The sequence below is a fragment of the Pan troglodytes genome, chromosome 22 (assembly GCF_028858775.2).
Source record: "Pan troglodytes isolate AG18354 chromosome 22, NHGRI_mPanTro3-v2.0_pri, whole genome shotgun sequence".
Lineage (NCBI taxonomy): Eukaryota > Metazoa > Chordata > Mammalia > Primates > Hominidae > Pan > Pan troglodytes.
The window spans coordinates 37,503,892-37,526,300 of record NC_072420.2 but is presented as its reverse complement, the minus strand read 5'-3'; the positions used below and the strand labels follow the sequence as shown (position 1 = coordinate 37,526,300).

The 22,409-nt window shown below is 43.8% G+C and overlaps 1 protein-coding gene and 1 long non-coding RNA gene across 7 annotated transcripts in view; one reads left to right on the top strand and one right to left on the bottom strand.

Annotated features, from left to right (window-relative positions):
* The window catches only part of HLCS (holocarboxylase synthetase), a 239,467-nt gene that overhangs the window by 167,022 nt on the left and 50,036 nt on the right, over positions 1 to 22,409 (top strand). The window lies entirely within an intron of this gene.
* Positions 15,700 to 16,987, bottom strand: LOC107970140 (uncharacterized). The gene is made up of 2 exons (XR_001712493.2): positions 16,892 to 16,987; positions 15,700 to 16,199 (listed from the first exon to the last, which is right to left on the bottom strand). It is a non-coding gene; the product is annotated as an uncharacterized LOC107970140 (long non-coding RNA).

Sequence of the window (22,409 nt, the reverse complement as noted above, 5' to 3'; positions counted from 1 at the left end):
CAAGTTCGTGTTTCTAGTTTGCAAGGAATGATCACTTCATGCATAGTGAAGAGAGATTCGTATTATTTGTATTATTGAACTGACTGTTCCTTATAATGAAAGGCTAAGAGAGGGGTGTCCCAGGCAAGTGTAGAGAGGAAAGAAGATGGTGTTTCGGCAAACTGCGAGTAATTCCATATTTAACAGATGACTGTCACCTCCTAGACTATCCATTGATTCAGTAAATATTTGCCTGGTTCTCATTCTTTTCCAGGCATTGTGCATCATTATCCAAATAAGTAGGAAATGTACTTTTGATTGGGTTCAGCTTAATGTATTACTGTTTGATCAGTTCTAAAATACACATTTTAACACTTCTGAAATTGGGATGTTTACTACCATCAGCGGGGTCTTAGATTCGTTTAAAAAGGCTATTAGTCATTGTTGTATTTGGCGGTGCTTTAACACACACGAGAAGTCCAGGCTCACAGGTCAAGAAAACCCGAGTGGTTATGCCCTAATCAATATAACAGGTAATTTTAGTGAGTGATACATTTAAGTTTTACTTTGTTGTTTTTATTTCTTTTAACCCTACTCTGAATTAAATGCTGTATTTATTGGTAGGTTTTAAAAATTAGTTATCTTGCTTTAAAAATCATTGTCCTGCTCTAGCTAGATCTTGTCCTGTTCTTGTTCTTCCCTTTTCTGGGAATTTTTCCATGCATGGATAATTGGCCTGCATAACCATATTTTGAAATACTAGGAGAGGTAAAATTAATAGTTAGCATTAATAGTAATGATCCAGATACTACATCTCTGTCTGTCTCCATACATCCCTGAACAAGCTGTTGATTGATTTGAAAGGGCATATGTATATGTGCTGGTGCCCATCACATGTGCTAAGCCCATCACGAAAGAGCCGTGATTACTATCATTAAAAGTAATGTAAATGAAAAATTATTCCAAAATAAAAGTTTATTTAAAAAAACCCATCAGGTCAGATAAATATGCTTTATGAAGTCTGTGTGTCATCCGTTAGATTAGAGGATTAATGCTTTTTTTTTTTTTTTCCAAGACAGAGTCTTGCTCCGTCACCCAGGCTGGAGTACAGTGGTGCAATCTTGGCTCACTGCAACCTCTGCCTCCCGGGTTCAAGCAATTCTTCTGCCTCAGCCTCCCAAGTAGCTGGGATTACAGGTGCATGCCACCATGCCTGGCTAATTTTTTGTATTTTTAGTAGAGACAGGGTTTTGCCATGTTGGCCAGGCTGGTTTCGAACTCCTGACCTCGTGATTCGCCTGCCTCAGCCTCCCAAAGTACTGGGATTACAGGTGTGAGCCACTGCACCTGGCCGAGGAGTGACCTTTTGTCACCATATCTTACTTACAAGGAAGATATATCAGCAATAATTTAACTTACTTTTACAAGGCCTGACAATGGCTCATTAGCAGCTGTGGGAGGGTGAGGATGACTGGCTGCAGCTCTCCTATTCCCATCAGAGGCCACCTGATGTCTCCTGTACCTGTGATGGGACCCTCCTGTCAGCTGTCAGTTTCTCCTCTTCTTCCCTCTTTCCTCTCCCCTCCTGTCTTCTTCTCTTTCCTTCCCTCCCTTCCCTTTCTCCATTTTAGCCACAATTCTCATTTTAAAGGTGTGCATTTAAAATTCTTCTTATAGCCTAGACTTTGCATCTTCAAACTTGTCAGTTTTAGGATAATCGCTGGTGTTTTTTTGTACTGAAAACTCAGCAACAAGTCTTCAGTCTATTCAGACAAAATGCGGAAAGTGTTTTGTGTCTTTAAACACATGCTTAAATATCATATAGACATAACTAAGATTCCTAAGCGGTAACGATGTGAACATTTGGGTTGCAGAAGTACTGAAACCTTGTTTTAAAATCCTGTCATTGAGATCACTGCCGGAGCAAAGTGCAGAGCAGGAGGTTTGGGGAGGAGGGTTCTGCAGAGTTGGCCGAGGATAAATCTCCCAACCATTTTCTGGTAAGTGTGACACGGTAGCCGTGTTAGCTGGGGATGCCAGTGAACTGAATGAATAAGTGAATGAATGGATGTCTAGCAATTGTAGTCAACCCCCTCTTCCACATCTTCTTGGCAGTGGTTCAATAAAACCTTGAAAGATGCTTGTTTTTTCTGTTCTTCCTAATTCTCGTGTGCTCCTACTATACACAAAAGACAGAGGGGAAGAGCAGGGAAATGAAGGCAGATCTGCCCAAGGCACGATCCCCTGGACACAGTGGCCAGCTCAGCCCTCACTGTGGCCCCCTGCCCAAGGTGGTGTCAGCTCGGGGTGAAAGAAATTCGCCGTCACCCAAGTGGACTGTCTCCCAGTCCCCAGTCCTTGGCTGAGGAAATAAGCAGAAGGACGATGCTGTCAGCTGAACACGTGGTTCCTTCCACCCTTTTTGACATGGGAATCAGGCCTCCCGCACACTCATTGGTTTGTCTTTTTACACCCTCTTGCCGGGCACCCTCACGTCCCAGGCGCTAGGGCTGGCACTAGTCCAGACCATGAAGTCGCCTCCCAGTCTGCACTCAGCATCCTACTTTCTGGTTTATATTTCCCCTCCACGGGGTCACCACCCACGGAGCTGACTTCTGGTTTTTCCGTGCTTTTGGGGTCATCGAAAAGACAAAAGCTATCCAGCCCCAAGAAATGCTTCAGGTTGTCCTTGACTTGAAGATGGAGCTTCACCAGGGACGTGCCACTTTCTGCCCAGGAGCCTGTCTGCCTCCTGCAGCCATCAACCTGACATCCACGGTGCCCACAGCACCCAGGCTGTTCATGCTGAAGGGCGCGTACAGGCCTGTGCCAAACTGCCCTCAGCGCCCCCTTGGCATCCAGAAGCCTGTGCTTGTTGGTTCCCAAAGTCCAGTGGGGACTGAGGCAGCAGGGGGCTGGCATGTCAGCGCCGCCCTGAGCATGTGCACACCTGGCTGGGTCATGACAGTGCCCGGGCTCGGCCACAACTTTGCTCTGAAATCAGAGTGGGTGCCAGGAGCAGGGACAGGCCCTGCAGCAGGAGCAGGCACTTCTGAGCCTGTAGGGGAGGGGGGCTTCCTGGGGCCTCTGACAACACGAGGAATCCCAGTCGGCGGCCCGGCCGTGGCTGGGCAGCAGCAGCTGTGCCTGGGAGAGTGGGGCTCCAGCCCCTTCAACTCGGAAGGGGGCGTGGCTCTCACCTGTTCCCAGTTCCTGCCAGCTCTGTAGAGGTGGCAGCCTCAACCATGCCTCCTCCGCTGCAGCTGGCACGGGGCCTCACTACCATCACTACCTGCCCCCTAGTCCCCAACTCATGGGAAGGGGCTGCCAGGCCACTGCTCCCTGGGCCCTGCCCCTTCCTTTGCCTCATTCCCAATGGCCAAGGACCCACCTTCTCACTGAGGGAGGGGTGCTGGTTGGTGGTCATCTCCGTGGGTCGCACAGCCTGGCTTTTGGTGGGACCCTGACATGGCGTGAGTCTGGTTTATTTTTGCTGCCCTGTGAGTGCACTTTATCTGGCTTAGGTAGGATGGCTCTTTTTTATTTATTCATAAAATCCTTGACCCTATCATTTAACAAGCATTTTTACTTTAAGCTTGAGGGAACTTGCAACCTTTCAGATGTGCAACTTCTTAGTTATGCTTCTTTCTTTTAGATACATGGTATTATGTTTTCCCCTGCACTGTTTCTTTATGGGAAAGTGGAAAGAGTATGGATTTGGGAGCCCAGAAGACCTCAATTTAATCCTCTCAGTGGTGACTGCTAGCTGTGTGGCCTTTAACACCTGACTCGCCCTCTCTGAGCCTCAGGTGTTCTGTCTGTAAAACAAAGATGCCACCTGCCCAAAGGATTGTGAGGATTAGAGATAGTGTGTGTAAAACAGATGCTGTATTAGAAGCTTTCCGTAAATGATACTGTCAGTATCATAGCTTGATTATTACAATGTTCAGATATAGCAGAGTTTAGACTGATAACACTGTTTATAGTAGGATTGATGACCCTACAAAGAAGTGGTAGATGCTCATACAAAAGAGTAAATGCAGCACAGGTGTTCATTATGAAGCGTGGAAACAAAGTGGGCAGGATCATACGTCCCTCGTGCTCCTCTCTCATCCCCCCATGCCCACACCCCTCTGGGGAACCCTTCTGCTGGACCTGATGTTTAGCACTGAGGATCAACTTTTGCAAAACTTCAGCCCATTGAGTTGCTATAAATGTCCTGAGTCCAGGTGGCAATCTGAGTCTACTTATTCTCTCTTTAATTCATTCATTTAACAAACACACCATGTGGATTCCCTCCAGTTTCTAGGTGTGCTTCTGTCCTTGTGTTTTCATCTTTCGGAGCCTCCTAAGCTGCTGCTTCCTGCCAGTTCTGTAGGGGCTCAAGTATTTCGTCCTTGGTGTTTCTGGCGTTAGCATCGACGTTGCTTTATAATTTGTCGCAGTCAGTCTTGAGGGCCATCCAGCCATACCCTGTGCTGTTAACAGGGACTCAAAACTAACTCGTCAAGGTGTAATTTCCAGTCAATATTAGGCCCACCGCTATGAACTGTCTTCTGGAGACGGTTTCAGATTTTCGCCTGTAAGGATAGCTGCAGTAAATGCCTGTATAAATGCTCAGCCCCGACTCCATCTTGATAAATGGCTAAATTATCTCTTAATTGAGTACAAGCAAAATACAATGAGAGAAAAAGAGAAGTGTTCAAATACCACCGCTCCTCCAAGGGAAATTAAGTGCTCTTTCATGTCTGTTTTTTAAAAGTGGGTTTAATGACACCGTTGTGTGGCTAATGCTGGGGAAACACATCCTCCCCCAGCGTAGGCACATAATAACGCTGTTTAAGCTCGCTTGTGAAAAAGGCCTTCCCTTGCCGTTTCATGTAGTGTTTCTCATGTGATTACTTGGACAACCTAATGTAAAAATATTTTGGCTGCAGGTGTCACAAGTGACACACTGGCCCCTCTCTCCCCAGTGTGTAGGGACAAAAGCGGGTTCTTTAAGACCTGCACTTTTAATGAACCGTCTTATTTTAGACACTCAGAATCTAATAGTGTGCCTTTTGGTGAAGTTGTTGAGAATTTTAATGCATTTTAGTTCTCATTCATCACGGCCTATGTGCTCCTCGCGGGAGGGTCTTTAGAAATAGGATTAACTTCTAGAGGAATGCATTAGCCATGCCACAGAAGTAGGCAATGTGCTAACTAGTCTGATAGATTGCTCCAACCTTCAAATCCTTCTGGCCGCCCCCCTCACCGACTTTTTTCCCTTTATTGACAGCTTCTCATTGAATGGCTAGAAGCCTTAGTGTATTTAGGAGTTAGATGTTTTGTATGATCCTAGGCTGATCTCATATTCCCTTTCTGAAATTAATTCGACACTGCTTTACATGTTAATCCGCAAAGGATTGATTTGGAGAAGGTCAGAGCAGTGCAGCCTCAGAAAATGGAAGAAAAGCTCCACTTAGAACAGCTCATTTCAGTTCCCAGACCTAAGCCTGGCTGCCTTTTCATTGTGACCCTTAGCCAGCTGTAGGCGGCTTGGACATCTCGCAGAATACATCAAACAGTAGGGTTTGATGTGTAGGATCGTTGGACTAATTAAGTTTAGCTTGGTTAACCAATTGCAGTTTGCAAATTGAACAATTGCACTTTGAAAGCGTCTGACACAATAGAACACAGAATCTTCTTTTTTAGGCATAAACATTCCCAATAATGGAGTAGTACTTTTTGAAAGAAGCTTATACCAAATCCACACAGTTTGGATGTCTCTAACGTAAAGTTCGTTTCACTGGTAACAGAACTCCAGTCTCCTTTATTCCAGGAATTGCATGATGTCAAAGGCAAGAAGCCCCAGTGCAGTGGGTGAAGAAGCAGGCGGAGGAGCAGGGTGAGGGAGAGAAATGCTGGTGGGTGGAGGATAGGTGAGTGTTGGAGAATTAGGAGATCTCACATCTTAGAAGAAAATGTTTTTTAATCTTGAGCCATAGTCAGACAAATGTTGGAGAACTGATCACAACTATGGCATAAGATCTGTGATGACTTTTAAAAGACGAAAACCCAGAAAATCAAATTAAGGTGAATGCAGGGTCATTTGGTGGAAAGACTCAGTTTTACAGGGAAGAACAGAGAAACCGATTAAATCCAGACTGAGCAAAGACGTAAATGGTTACAACCAAAGTAATTCCAAGTGCGAGTAAAAAGAAAAAATACCGATGTTTATAATCTGCCTTTATATTGAAGGATTGCATGTTAGTTGCTTTTTCATTTTGAAAAGAGTATGGTATGTAATGCATCCGTTATCTGCTGCTCCCATCTTCCACTCTAATCGAGTCTATATCTTCATCGAACGCTTACTCTTCGCTCTGAAAAGTTCCTGCAGCAGCCTGCTGTACTGTAGCCAGACTGGGTTGCTTGGTGTGGCAGAGGGAAGCCAGCTTTAATCTTGGCCACTGAAAGTCTTACTGGGATCTGAGCAGTGCTCACAGCTGACTCCTCTGATCCTTTGCTGAAGTACTTAGTATATCATCACAAGGCTTTTCTCAGAAGGTTACAAGTCATGGGAAAGGAAATTTTTACCACCAATTTCCCTCACACCTGTGGATGTAAGGCAAGAAGCAGGGAGGACTTACTAGATTCGTGGTGGCTATGGGCTTCTTGCCTTTGGAGCTATGCCGTGTATCTCCACTTCCTGAAGTCAGCGTTTCCGATAGCTCATTTTCTATATCTACAACACATTTCATTGGCCGCATTGGCTTACCCATACAACTGTGTGTCCTGGGACCTCAGTAGAGGCTTAGCTTGATTACTAGAATGGCTGAGTGGCAGAAGGCAATCCAGAGAAGGATGGTTAGTCCCCAGCTTCAGGGTAACATTGAGCAATTCAGAGCTTCATGCAAAGTAGCAAAGAAACAGTAACTACAGTGACAAGGTATTAACAGGCAACGTTACTGAACTCCTCCTGTGTATTTCCTAGACATACATTATTAAGTTTATCCCCCACAGCAGCCTAGTGACAGTCACATTTTTTTTTTTGAGATAGGGTCTTCCTTTGTCACCCAGGCTGGAGTGCAGTGGTGTGATCACAGCTCACTGCAGCCTTGACCGCCCAGGCTCAAGTGATCCTCCCACCCCAGCCTCCTGAGGAGCTGGGACTACAGGCATGCACCATGTCTGGCCTGGCTAATTTTTAAAATTTTTTATAGAGATGGGGTCTCACTATGTTGCCCCAGTCAGACATTCTTTTATTGATCCCTTTTTACGGATGTAAAAACTGAGGCTAAGAGTAGTATGGAACCCAGGGAGACAGTGTTGGAGCCAGAATTCAGCACAAGTAGTCTGACTCTGGTACTCTTAACCATTGTACTTTAGAGCCCCCTGAGTTAAAGAAAAACAATTTCCCACAAGTTAAAACCCAGACCAGCGTCCACATTTGACTAGATGACTAGTGGAGGCATCCTATTCCATGTAATCAATTAATTGAGTAGTGGAATTTCCTGGGTGGGAGAATTGTAGGCTTCTGTGAATGACAAGAATAATTACCGTTTTCCTAATGACTTTTTTTCTGTCTTGAGTCAAAGATATCAAGGAACTGGTAAAAATCTCATGTATTTGCCCTGGAGTCTCAGGTGACCATCCTTGGTCTATGTAAACGCCCTGAACTAGAACAACTTTTCTCCAAATAACTTTTGGAAAGTGAAGCGAGTGCCTGTTTTGGTGTGTATATAGGTACACACATCACTAAGGGTCAAACCATGGCCAGGTCCCGAAATCTCAATTCACTTTTTAGGAGCACCAATTTGATGAATTCTACACAACCTATCCCCCGTCTTTACTCATTTATCCAAATGTGACAAGGCATTTGTGTTGGATTCTTAACTGTACTGCTCTGTTTCTCAGTAATAATATGAGAAGCATGAATGTCTAAAACTGTTTGCTGCTTTTGCTGTGTGTGCATTTTTTGTTGTTGCTGTTGTTGCTCAAAACTCATGTCTTAGTATGGATGACAATAGTGGTTATTTCTCACAGTGCAGAATTAGAAGAAACCTCAGAAGAGACCAAATCTTTGTATTTCACCTTCACTGTTAGAAAAGCTTCATTGAGGCCAGGTGCAGCGGCTCACGCCTGCAATCCCAGCACTTTGTGGGGCCAAGGCAGGTGGATCATTTGAGGTCTGGAGTTTGAGACCAGCATGACCAACATGGTGAAACCCCGTCTCTACTAAAAATACAAAAAAATTAGTGGGATGTGGTGGCATATGCCTGTAATCCCAGCTACTCAGGAGCCTGAAGCAGGAGAATTGCTTGAGCCCAGGAGGCGGAGGTTGCAGAGAGCCGAGACTGCACCACTGCATCCCAGCCTGGGTGACAGAGCGAGACTCCATCAAAAAAAAAAAAAAAAAAAAAGCAAAGCTTCATTGATCCCTGGCCTCCTTTCCCCCAGCCACACATCCACACACTCACATGGCCTTCCCTGGCCCTCACAGGGCCCCCACTCCTCCACCTGCTTCTCCACCCATTGCACTGGGTCTTCTTGCCTTTGACCCCATGCAATTCCTGGAATAAAGGAGGCTGGAATTCTGTTACCAGTGAAACGAACTTTGAACCAGCAGTATCAGCATTGCCTGGAGAGGGATTAGAAATGGAGAATTCCAGACTCCACGACCCTATCCAATCAGAACCCACATGTTAAATTAACAATGTCCCTGGGTGATTTGTATGCACGTTAAAGTTTGTAAAGGACCACATGGAATTCTACCAAAATAAGGAAGGCTTTATTTTCTCTTTACGTTTTCCCTTTTCTCACCTCTACCCCTTCTTAGAGCTGCCTTTTCTCTACTTCCTGGACTACCAGAAAGAGGTAACTGTGTTAATTTCTCATTCCCCATATTACGAATGTTTTGCATAAATTTGCCAGATAAAATCTGGGATGCCCTGTTCATTTTGAGTTTCAGATAAACAACAGATAGCTTTTTAGTGTAAGTATATCCCATGCATGGTTTGAGACATACTAAGAAATTATCTGTTGTTTATCTGAAATTCACATTTAAATGGGCATTCTGTATTTTTATTTGTGAAATCTGACAGCCCTAGTTGGAAGAAAATGATAGTATAGCCCTTTTGGGGAGACAGTGACCATAGACAAAGTATACAAATGATTTTGGAGGAGGAAACCTGCAGAGTCCACCATTTACCTCCCTGGCAAGTACCTTGAAAGGGGTGGGATTGGGGGTTTTGAATAAGATGTCAGTAGGGTCTTTCTCCTTACCTAGGTTGTAGTGTGTTTGGGGGAGAGCAGGAGGAGGTGAGGACAGTGACCATCAAGAGAAAACTCTATTCTATTCTTTCTGAGCCTCCAAAGACCACCACGTGAATTAAGCCCTACTCTGGGAAACCCATGCTGACCTAGCACTGGGGGCACATTTTTCCACCAGGTGGCTTTAGTGGAGGGACCTGGCAGAATCGAAAATTTGGAGGAGAAAATGCTCTCCATGTGAGTGTTTCCATTTCTACAGGGTTTGAGTTTGGGCTTATTATGTCAGATTTGACTATTAAGTTCTCTTATTTGATGAGGAACACGAAGCTCTCGTTTATTGGCCTCATTAGGTGAAGGTATTACAGGTGTTTCTAAAACAGCTTGTGACCTAATATTTCTTATTGTTAGGTACTTCCAGATGATGGAGTTTGACGAAAATGCCCCAAAGCAATGAAACTCAGATTTAAGGTTTCAACATTTGCCGTGACTCTTTGCTTTTTATGTCATTTAATAAGTTGTGCATACATATTCTAAGGGAAATTATGAGCCGCCTGATTCATTACACATTTTTCCAACTTGTAATTATGTTGGCATCAAATGTTGGCATCCTTTGAAAGAAACTGGCATATTACTTGATCATTGTAAATCTCTCAGTACTTTTAACAAAATGGCATTAGAACCATTTTCTTAAAAATTTGCTTTCTCCCATGATCCCTGCTTGGGAAATAGGCAATGTGGTAGAATTCTTTCAGGACTCATTTGAAAAACTCAACCTTTCAAGAACAAGTCTTCTTGCTATTGGCATACTGACCTGAAAAACATAAATAAGAATGTCTGTGGAGTTCAGGCATGAGTGAGATTATTACAGGAAATTATGTCGTGGAAGAAATAGAAGCTAGAATATTAAAACACCAGTTGTTTGGCTGCATGTTTGCGTTGCTTAGTATCATGAGCAAGTTTGTTCAGAGGAATGCTGACTAAAGTCATAGTCTGGTAAAGTGACATTCCTCGTCACAGCAAAATTATCCATGCAGTTTACATATTTGCAAATATGCCTAGCATATTGCCAGAAAACAGGGACCCAAGGCTTCTGGTAGATCTTTTCTTTTCTTCTCTTTTTGAGACAGAATCTCGCTCTGTTGCTCAGGATGAAGTGTAGTGGCATGATCACAGCTCACTGCAACCTTGAGCTCCTAGGCTCAGGCAGTCCTTCCACCTCAGCTTCCCAAGTAGCTGGGACCATAGGCATGTAGCACCATGCCTGGCCAATTTTTTTATTTTTAATAGAGGCAGGGTCTCACTTTGTTGCCCAGGTTGGTCTTGAAATCCTGGACTCAAGCCATCCTCGCACCTCGGCCTCCCAAAGTGCTGGGATTACAGGTGGGAGCCACCGCGCCAGCCCTAATTTTTTTCTTTTTAAAAGGAGGAAAAGTCAGAGGTGAAAAATTTAGTATTTTTTTCCTCTATTTTTTCTGTATATTGGTATGTTGTCTCTGGCTTGCTCTTTCATATGTAATTTCTTATTTTCAGTTTTCAACATACTAAATTTGGTGAAGAGTACAGTGTCTGTTTTTTGAGGAAATAATTTTCTTAGCAATTTAAACAAACTAAGTCAAAATAATGAGAGCTATATTTTTGAGCTTACACTCATAAAAATGATTTTTAAACTTATTTTTAAAACTAACATTCTAAGACTTAATTTGCTAGATTTCAGTGATAATTTAGGCATATTCATTCTGCAACTAACAGTTGATCAAAAATCAAAGGATAAAGTGTACCGTAAGTGACAGAAAGGATAGGGGGCATTAAAGCTTTAGCTAACATACTCTGTGTGTTAGAAAAATTACAGATAATTCCATAGTAGGTAGATATTTTCCTCCCTCTCCTTGAGATTTGTTGAGAATCTGTTACCTCCCAGTTTGATCAGACTCTGAGAAGGATAGAGAGAGAAGATTTGATACAGAGTTGATTCCGCAAAACCTCGGTAGCTTTCGCCTTGACCTGGCTATTCACACACCTCAAGCCTCTCGCTTTGTAGAAGGATGCGCTTCCTCATGTTTGTGAGGCAGGTCTGTGGCTCCTGCAAGTTCTTCTTGAGCAGAATGATCATGTGGGGTGGAAGGAGCCACCCAGTGTCCTAGGGGTCCCAGCTAGCCCAGGACAATAAAGACTCACAGGATGCCAAAGCAGGAGGGGGGCTTGGTGAGCTTTTCCCCAACCCCTGGGTTTCACAGGTTAAGAAGCCGAGACCCAGAGAGACACAGTGTCTCTCCCTGATCCTTCAGCAAGTGAGTGGCTGGTCACACCAGCCGGTGCAGCCCCCGCTGCCAGTCCTCCACCCTTCGTGGAGGCATCGTGTTCAATAGCAGGTGAGGTCACTGAAGCAGGCATTTTGAAAGTTTAGAGACTAATTATGACCAGAGCATTGTTTCATGGGTGTCTTACATGGGAAAGAGGTCTTTTAAAATTATTTGACTTCTGAACCACATTTCTCCAAGGAGCACTACTAAATGAATTTATTTTCATACTTAGTTCTGTAAGAAGCAAACTGTGCCATCTGCCAAGTTCCACTGTATCAAGCTGAAGCTTGTTTTCTAACATTGCAGATGGGACATGCGTTAGAACAGCAGCAGGGAGGGCATTCGGGCTCTGTACAGGCAGTGGTCGAACTCCCCTCGTTCTTTGGTTCTTGAGGCACAGAGTAGCCTCCTGGAGGCAGAGGTGTCCGCCTCCCTGGCCTCACCTGTCCTGCAGTAGGTTATAGTTTTTGAAGATCAGTTTCTAGAAATGAAGTGATATATATTGTTCATGATCCTAAAAGATAAATAGGTCACTGCTAGCTTGAACTGTAATAGTCTAGAATAATAACATTGTGAAGAGCATGGCAGCTGTACCATGAAAGGGTGAAAGTGTGCTGTTTCTGGGTAGAATCCAGTGAATGAGGAATAGATACGTTATCAGTCCAATAAATGAGAGATACGTCATCAGTTAAAAATGTAACAAATGGTAACAGTGTGAGGTAATACATATGTTAATTAGCTAGATTTAGTAATTTCATAATGTGTAGGTACTTCAAAACATCGTGTTGTACATGACAAATACATTCAGTTTTATCTGCCAATTAAATGAGTAATATGCTTCTCTTCCTTTTCCTCTCTATCAGCACTGTGGACTATTAAGTCTCTCTTTTCTTCAGAATTTTATTATTAATTATGATCCTTATTCTCTTTGCTCAAATTATCCCAGATTTGGTTTGAAAAGTAGGCTCCCATCTCCTTTTGACAGGGCCTCTTGGATCTTTGATCACTTCCTCACTCTCTGGCATAATAAGGCATTCCAGGCGTAACCTTGTACCCAGCTCTGGAATGAGCTGTTTTTATATTTTACTTTCTACATTTTTAGAAGGAACTCTGGTTCCTTTTAGTGGGGAATGGTATTTAGATACAAAAGTGTGGAAACTTCTTCTTCTGAGAATGGCAGATCAAGATCTTACCAGACAGATCCTCCCACCTCCATCCCTCCCACCCCCACATACAGAAAATAACTATGAAAACTGGGTATAATTCAGAAAGCAGCTGCCTGAAGCCATTGAGAGTGAGCAGAAGCAGGCCAGCTATGGTGGGAGAACCTCGTTGGGACAAGGTAGGTCTTGAGCTGCACCAAGTAAGCTCAGGGCCAAGGGCAGTGAGAGGGACTCCTAGAAGAAAAGGGCTGGAGAGGGGATCCCCAAATTCTGTTTATATACCTCTTTGATCACTGAACCATACATGCATAGAATAGACTCAGATCACAATAATGACAAAAAAATCTGTGCTTGCTGCCGAAAGGGTCAGAGTTTGCAGTTCAGGTTCAGCTAATTGCCAACCAAAAGAACTAACAGTCATCCAAGAAAAATCGCACAATCCCAAACCTCTACAGTTTAACCTTCCTCACATCTGGGATACAAAGCTAAAATAACCAACATTTGAAGAACCAAGGAAATAGAATACTGTCTCAAGAAAAAGAGAAATCAAATGAAGTCCAACCCCAAGGGGAAGCAGATATGGAGAGTCACACAAGGTTTTCCAGTGGCTGTTATAACTATACTAAATGGCTGGGTGCCACGGCTCACGCCTGTAATCCCGACACTTTGGGAAGCTGGGGTGGGCATATTGCTTGAGCCCACCTCAGAGTCTGAGACCAGCCTGGGCAACACAGGGAAACCCCATGTCTACAAAAAATACAAAAATTAGCTGGGCATGGTAGTGTGCCCTTGTAGTCCCAGCTACGGGGGAGGCTCAGGTGGGAGGATTGCTTGGGCCCAGGAGGTCATGGCTGCAGTGAGCCGTGATCACACCGCTGCACTCCAGCCTGGGTGACAGAGTAAGACCTTGTCTCAAAGCAAAGCAAAACAAAACTATCCTAAATGAAATAACATGATATATGCTCACTATGAATGAAAAGATAAGATAGCTCAGCAGAGAAATAGAATGATAAAAAGAAGAACCAAATGGAAATTCTAGAACTGAAAATAGTTATCTCAAATAAAAATTTACTGAGTGGACTTAACAGTTGAAGGCAGAGAGGGGGAAAATGACAGAGGAAAAAGAGAAAATGGAGCAGAAAAAAATAGTAGAAGAAATAATAGCTAAAAAATTTCAGAATTCAGTGACAAGTAGAAATTTACAGATATAAGATCATATGCTCAAGAAACACCAATAAGAATAAATATTTAAAAATCCCACGCTGGTTCTTGCAAACTTTTGAAAACCAAAGATGAAGAGCAAATCTTGAAAGCAACAAGAGAAAAGCCATACAGTAATAATCCAGTTAATGGCTGACTTCTCGCTGGAAACCTTGCAGACCAGAACGGCATGGAATAACATCTTCAAGGTACTGAAAGAGAATCAGAAAATTCTAACCCAGAATTTTTTTTTTTTTAAGTTGAGGTCTCGCTCTGTTGCCCAGGTTGGAGTGCGGTGGCATGATGTCGGCTCACTGCAATCTCTGCCTCCTGGGTTTGAGCAGTTCTCCTGCCTCAGCCTCCTGAGTAGCTGGGACTACACGTGCGAACCACCACACCCAGCTATTTTTTGTCTTTTTAGTAGACACAGGGTCTCACCATGTGGCCCAAGCTGGTCTTGAACTCCTGCCCTCAAGTGATCCGCTCAGCCTCCCAAAGTGCTGGGATTACAGGTGTGAGCCACCGCGCCTGCCCTAACCCAGAATTTTATATCTTGTAGAAATATCCTTCTAAGATTGAAGGGAAATAAAGGCATTTTTCGATAAAAGAAAAAAGAATTTATCACCAGCAGACCTGCACTGTAAGAAATGCTGCAGGAACTTCTTTCAGTTAAAGGGAAATAATACCAGTTGGGAACTCAGGTCCTTGGAAAAGAGTAAAGACTACTGGACTGGTAAATATTTGGATCAATACAAAATACTAGTTTTCTTTCTGCTTTTTTCTTCTTAATTTCATTGTTAATCATGTAAGAATTTTAAGCAAAAATTATAACACTGTCTTGCGAGGCTTATAACATCCATAGATGAGATACATGTAACAGCTATAAGGTAAAGACCAGGGGTAGATACGGACCTCAATGGTGAGAAGAGTTCTTTATTATAGAGGTCGTACAGCATTGACTGTAGGCAGACTGTGAAAACTTATATTTCTAACTTGCAGCCAACTTAAAAATGTAAATAAATATGTGTTAAGCCAATAGAAGAATTGAAATGGATATTCAAATAATTTTTTAAAGACAGGAAATGGGGAACAGAGGGAAAAAATTTGATTTTTTTGACTAATTAAATGAGTAAAAGGAAATAGTTTTTTTAAATTAGGTTGTAATAATATGATGAGCTATTCAGTAACCATTTAACCTTGGGTTTTTGAAGAACATGAGCATGGGAAAATGCTCCCAATGTTACATTAAGTGAAAAAAGCAAGATGCTCAGCTAGTGTAGTATGACAACAATTTTTAAAAATACAATGATATAGTCACCCATGTAACATAGAAAAATGCATCAAAGAAAATATACCAAAATGTCTTTTGGTAAAATCATGAGTGACTTAATGCCTTAGTTTTACTTTTTTTTTTTTATTTTCTAGATTTTCTACAATGAACATGAGTTATCACAAAACTTACTTTTTAGCTATTGCCAGAGTCCTAAAGTGGCATGGTAGTGTTTCATTTTATACACTTCACTAAGTTTTTCTAATAGTTTTTAGCTGATTCTTTTAGATTTTCTAAGTGAACAGTTGTGCAATGTGCCCATAATATAACGATTCAGTTATATATTGAGTCATGAGAGCTGTTAATGTCTAACTGTCTGCTTTAATGAAGGGGAGTGTCCCTGAGAGCATTCAGGCACTGATCAGTGCCCAGACGACAGGGACTCCCACCTCCTGATGCGTCCAGCCCGATCCACAGAACAGGGTCGTGGTGAGGATGAAACACGGTGATGAACATAAAGTGCCAGACTCTGTACTTGACCATCACATGCTCTCACTCAGCGTTAGCGGTTATTATTGTGAGGACGAACCTCTGGCAGCACATGTTTCTCAGGGCAGGGGACAGAGCTGAACAGTGGCAGCAGCCACAACAGGCGGTGGGCGGATCATCAGAAAGGATGAGTTATTAACAGTGGGCCCCTTAGGGTGGTCAGTTCTGAGCAGCTGTGCCTAAGCATGAATTCAGTCTGGCCTGCTTTCCTGATTTTAAAATCCACACCCGTATGGAGATGCTCTCGCTTTTGTGGGCCTGAATGAATGATGAACAATAATAATGCTGACATGTGGCCTCCCTCCATAGCTTCTATCATTTCAGGAGGCTCGCCGTGGGAGAATCAGGCTCCAGGTTTATTCCATGAATAAAGAGTGTCTCTGTGGTCCGCAGCCTTTGTTGGTCCTGGTGGTCTCTGTCCTCAGGTTTTCATGCTCTTGCGTAAGCCTCTCCCCTTGCAGGTGGGTCGGACCTACTGGATCACTTCTAACAAATCAAATATGGCAAAAGTAATGGGATGGCAACTCCTTTTTTGCACTTCTGGGTGACTTCTGTCTTGCTTGCTTTTCCTCTTCTCCCTACCCCCAGCTCTGAGGGAAGCAAGCTGACGTGCTATGAGTAGCCCCATGGCAAAAGATTAGCAGCTACTGGGGCACCGAGGCCTGTGGCAGACTACAGATGAGGTTGGGAAGGGACAAAGTGGAGGCGGAGCCACCCCCCCCAGGCAAGTCTTGAGATGACCACAGTGCCCGCTGACACCTTGAGTGCAGCCTTATGAGAGACCCTGAGCTAAAGGCATCCTGCTGAGCCAACCCAGACTCCAGGCACACGGAAACCGTGGGTTTCTTAAGTTGTCTCGGGCTGCCTAGTTTTGCGTTCATTTGTTACACAGCAATAGATAAGTAATACGCTCTCTTAAACAACTTAGAGTCTCTACTGACTTCCCCTACCTCCTCCCATTCCTCCCACATTTAGTCTTCTGGGAATTGTTCTAGTTTCACCATGGGACCCTTTTATTTTTGAAATTTTTCATCAAGGCACCAAATGCCTTTTCTGCCCATTTCTTCATCTTTCCATCTTGCTTCTAGCCCGGCAACCACTTTTTTGCTGTGCGGTCAAAAGATAGCACACTGACCGTCACCTTTCATTTCACCTGGTTTTTTTTTTGGAAACCTCACCTGCTTCTTTCAAAAGTTGTAGAAAGATGTGGCTTCATTGCGATCTAGAGTCCAGAGCAGGGACTCTCAGCCTGCTTTTTGTCTCTGTCATATCTCAAAGATGATGTCACACAGGGAACCACACTGTGGGCCAGGGCAGTGAGGTGGCTTCTGACCACACACAGTTCCCAGTCTCCTAGCTCCAAGCCCTCCCCCTTACCAGCTGTGTGTGTTGGCTTCCTGAGATGAATGGTGGAAAAGGCTCTGGTCCTGACTGTGCTGAACTCAATGGCGATACCTCTGGACTCGAGCAGCATGTCAGTACAGCTTAGCCATGTGACCCAGAACATGTCTGTCTACCAAGTTTCTGTATCTGGGAGGCCTGGACAATGACGGCCGCAATTTCCCTCTCCTTAAATAGAGCTTCAGGGAAAGAATCCCTCTGTAAGTGATAGAAGATGAGCATTTAATATTTTAAACCTGAGCGGAATGATTGTACCATTTGCAAACTGTAATAGGAGCCACCATTGTCCCTGGGCCCATGAAGAGTTATGGAGAAAAGTAGGTCATCACACCTCCTGAAAATATTTGCCAATTGAAAATTACTTTCTCGTAAATTACCTCTTTATTCTTTTAACTCCTACTTCATGAAGTGGACGTCTAGTAATGGACGCCTCTATGCTGTCCCTGTGGCTAGTGGTCTGTTCACACCATTCCTGGCTACGTTAGGTGTCCCCAGTGCAGAGAATTAAGTCATAGTAAAAGTATACTCTGGATTTTACCAAGAGGTCACGGAGAGCCCCTCTTCCCTTGGCAGTCAGCGGCATTCTTATTACACTTCATTTATCTACTTGGGAGGACTCGGGAGGACCAGCTGGGCCCCTGTCTGCACTCATCAAGAGTTAATTTCTGAGCGAGGTGCAGTGGTCATGAACAAGTGCAGAAGGTACCCCGGTGGCCCTGCCAGACAAGAGGGGCCCTTAATTAGCAGCCACGTTCAATCAGGCTGCTTAACCTGCCGCGGAGCCGGGGAGGTCATGTCCTTCCTGCCGCCCTGCCTGTAAACACAGCTCCCAGAGCCGGGCCCGGGACTCCGTGCAGCCTGGGAGGAGGAAGGTACCTGGAAGCAAGGAAGACAGTGCAGACCCGAACCTGACCCGCTTCCAGGGGATACCTGGACTCTGAACCTGACCCGCTTCCAGGGGATACCTGGACTCTGAACCTGACCCGCTTCCAGGGGATACCTGGACTCTGAACCTGACCCGCTTCCAGGGGATACCTGGACTCTGAACCTGACCCGCTTCCAGGGGATACCTGGACTCTGCTGTTACTCTTGATGGAGTAGTGAGGGTTAACCGAGAGAGAAATTTTTTTTTTCTTTAAAATTTGGAGGCGTCTTTTGTCCTTGCCAACTTCATATTTCCCAAGCTGGACATCTTACTGGCTTGCTTTCTTTGCTATTAAAGAAAGTATTACTTATGTCGTCATGTTTCTGGCATCACCTAGGGCTAGCCATGCACTGAGACCTCTTGCTGTAGTGGAAAGTCGGAATCCTTCACCGATTTTGTAGCCTTGCTTCATCTCTCCACAATGTCCTTTGCTCAGATACAAAACAAGGATGATTGTACTGGCCCTGCCACCTCATGGAGCTGTTAAGAGGGAACCATGGAGAGACAGTTTGTCAACTGTCAAACCCTGTGTCAAATATCAGCTGATAGAATTGGACGCCAGGATTGGAGTGCTTTTACTTGGCTCATTCATTATAGGTAGCCAAGGTCCATTTTTATTTTAACAGTCACATAGAGAATAACAAAAACCTGATGTTGTTGGTGGATGTTTTATACCGTTTTAGAAATGCCATCTACTATGGCAGCAGTTAGTAAATAGCAAATAAATACAAGCACTTGCCCACGTTCTGGCCAGGAAACTCAAATCTTAAATGCCCTTTGAGGACCACAGAGGGTCAGAGAGATGGGGATGGCAGGAGGAGGAAGGGATAGGAGGGTTATTTTTAGCTCCATAGGACATCTTGCTTAGTCATGAGACACTCCAGGTGTTTGCCTGGGGAAACTTCAGGTGGGCTGTGGCATTTAGTCAGCTACCTAGGTCATGGTGGGTAATTCTGGGACAACCTGCTGTAGGGTTCTTGAGCAGCCTCTTCAGTGGCCTCTGGAGAAGCTCAGCTTCTGATGGTGTATGGAGGAGCCCAGCGGCTTCTGGGATCCCAGCCTATGAGTAACTCGATTTACTTAGCACAGTGGCTCGAAATTCCTTCTGGTGATCAAAGAACCCACAAAACAGAATAGGAGGCAGCGCCCCATGCCCTTGTCAGTGAGGCAGAGTGTAACTTGGGAGTTTCAGATGAGTGGCAGTTACCGTACCTGCTGGGAGCATTGCATTGAACCCAGGGACCAGCCGAGAGGAACTAATGGACCCTGTGGAAGATCATTTGAGCCTCAGCTACAGGAAGAGCTGGACGCAGGCCGGGGAAGCGGATTGGTGGACTGCACATTCATTTAAGGTTGAAATGCTTAGCATTGTAAAGGTGACTGTAAATTTTAAGCTTCGTTCTTTATTGACCTGGCAGATCGGAGAGTGCTGTGTCTTGGTGTAATGAAGCATTATGTTGGCACAGTGAAAAGGAAACTGCCTTCCTGGCTGGAATTCGGTCTCCCTAAAAGCTCATGGTCTGGTGAGGTGGATGGCTTGGGAGTGAATGTGTGTATGTGTGTGTGCACAGACGTTGTTCCTGATGGGGAAATTGAGACCTAATTGCCCATCAAATTGTCAGATTCTACCTGGTGGTTTCCTGAAATGGATGTTTGATAGCAAATCCATTCCTGTATTGCAGGCTTTTTTTTTTTTTTTTAATAAACAAAACAAAACACTTTGGAAGTTTTTTTCACCTTATGAGTTTTTTTTTCTTTCTTTCTACTTCTGCTTTGGAAACATGGAAATGGTTCATGTAGAGAAAAAAATAATTGAAATTGAGGAATAAATCAGTTGCAGGATACTTCTTACAGCCAAAACCTGTCGGGGCTCTGAGCTCTGTAAGGGAATGCCAAAAGCAAGCTGCTGCCTCCAGAAGCCTCGCTGTGCGCCTCGTGGGCATAAACTGGAAACTTGGCAATAAACTTCTGCACACAAGGTCGCCCTGTGCGAGCGTTTCTGGAATCCAGATTTAATACTGCATACAACACCTTGTTTTGAAAAGAGAAGATCACTGCTTTCAATGTTATGGAAGTCTATTCCATGCTGAACATCGAAATACTGATGCTCTCTAGGCAGAGACCATGGAGAAGGAAGCTGGGGACGTTTTGTCCTCCCTGCTCCCTGCCTGCAGGAGTGGACTCAGCTGAGAACTGTGCCATGAGCCTCCTTCTCATCACAAAGGCCGGCTTGTCAATGGAAGAAGATGTGCCAGACAGCCACTTCACACCCAGCTCAGTGACGCCTTGGGCTTTGTGGACCTAGTAGTATGTTCTGACCTGTCTTCAAACTCCATCCACCCGGTTGTCACCATGACAATGAGTATTCCACATGGGTGTCATGTCTAGTTAAGGGGACAGGGTTAGGAACTGGACCCTGATCGCCCAGAGTTTTTCTTCACATCCATAATTTTGATTTAATCATGTTCACCCATATCTGCACCCATCTCTTTGACCTCTAAAATAAGAATTAGAAGTCTTATTTTGAGATTATCAGGATATTAACTTCTATTTCAGTTTTGAAACACTCCCTGTACTGGCTGATATATGACTATGGACTGGTGAAAGCCTGCTCTCAGGCTGTTCTGTTGAATTGTGTGGGGATTGTGCCTTTTTTATGGAACTACACGACACTGGATCCCATTGGGAGTGAAAAGGTAACCCTACTTCTGTCATAAATCTGTTTTATCACAGGAGCTCTGTTCTTCTTGAAGTTCAATACGACGCAAAGAAAAGTGGAAAGGGCTTGAGATTTGGATGCAGAGGTCAGGCAATGAAGTCTTGGCTGTGCCACTCATCTGCTTGGATGCTAAATGACTTCTCCAAGCCGCAGTTTCTTCACCTGGAAAATGGCAATAACAATAGTAACTTTTCAACTTTTTTTAATTGACTAAATTTTCTGAATGAATAAATAAGACATAGTGAAAAGTGCCATGTAAACATCTGTAAAGTACAAGGCAGATGTTAATTGTCCACGGAGAGAATGTTTATGACACAGAAAATAGTGATTCCCAACCCTATTTCATTTTTCTCCTGGGCGCATAGTCCCCTTTCAGTTGGGCTGGCGTTGCCTGGACAACCAACAGACAGATGGACATGAAGTATGCTTCTTCCAGGCCTGGCCCATGAGATTCTCCCGCTGTCCCTTTCCCCTTATGCCGCAATCTTGGAGGCCTTGTGGGAAAATGGCGGCATCCCAAGTTGCAAGAGGCCTGTGGCCCTGAGTCACCGCTTGGAGGAGATCTGCCTGACTAGCCCTGGACTTGGGCCACTGCAGTTGGACTTGTTTCAGCTAATGTTAGCCTGCCTCGATGAATCACAATTTTGAAAGAGAATATTATTTGCTACTGTTAGTGTATAAAATACTTGTATTCTTGTATACCTTACGTCATATACATTATGAATATTGTTATTAAAGAATATTATATATATCATATTGCTGCTAAAATTGCAAATTAAAATAAGATCAATGCTGAATGCAGTGGCTCACACCTGTAGTCCCAATACTTTGGGAGGCCAAGGCATGAGGATTGCTTGAGACCAGGAGTTTGAGACCAGCTTGGGCAACATAGTTAGATACTGTCTCTATAAAAGAAATTTAAAAATTTAAAAAAAAACAAAGAAAGGAAATCAATCTGTTTGCAATTTTTATAAATAGAACATAACTACTCACAGTGAAGCAAATTAATATCTGAAGTTTTGCTAAATTTTTGTGCATCCCTTGACTAGGAAGGAAAGTTAATAGACTCTCTGCGATCCATTCATGCTAGAAACATTAATAATAATAAAAAGATGAACTGCCACTGATTAAGTACTTACTGTGCACCAGACATGCTATGCCAAAAGCTTTGTAGACAGGATGGGCATGTGCCTTGCAATGAGATGGCAGATGTGGCCCTGATCTACGTATTTGTTCTTTCTTTCAAATTATTTTTATTCCTGTTAAAATTGAACTATGAGACAGATGCCTATGTTTTTTTCCTTTTCTTGATTGTCATACCCTCTCCCATTGTTATAATAGAATGTGGCACAGATGAGTTGGGCTGGAGAGCTAACTATGCATGATAACCTGATTTCTAAAATATCACAGGATAGAGGCAACTACTAAAATCAATTTCTAGCGGTCAGTTGCAGGTTGAAAAGTTACTTGCATCTCTATTGTGAACTGGGTGTGTTTTGGCTGGCACGAATGACAAGGGTAATCATTGAGGGGGCATTCACGGCTTACCAGTGATTAACCAGTCTGTTCTTTAATTTTCCTACATAAATATGTTCAGCTGCATATTTATGTAGGAAATACATAAATTTCCGGCATGTCCCATGTCATCAGC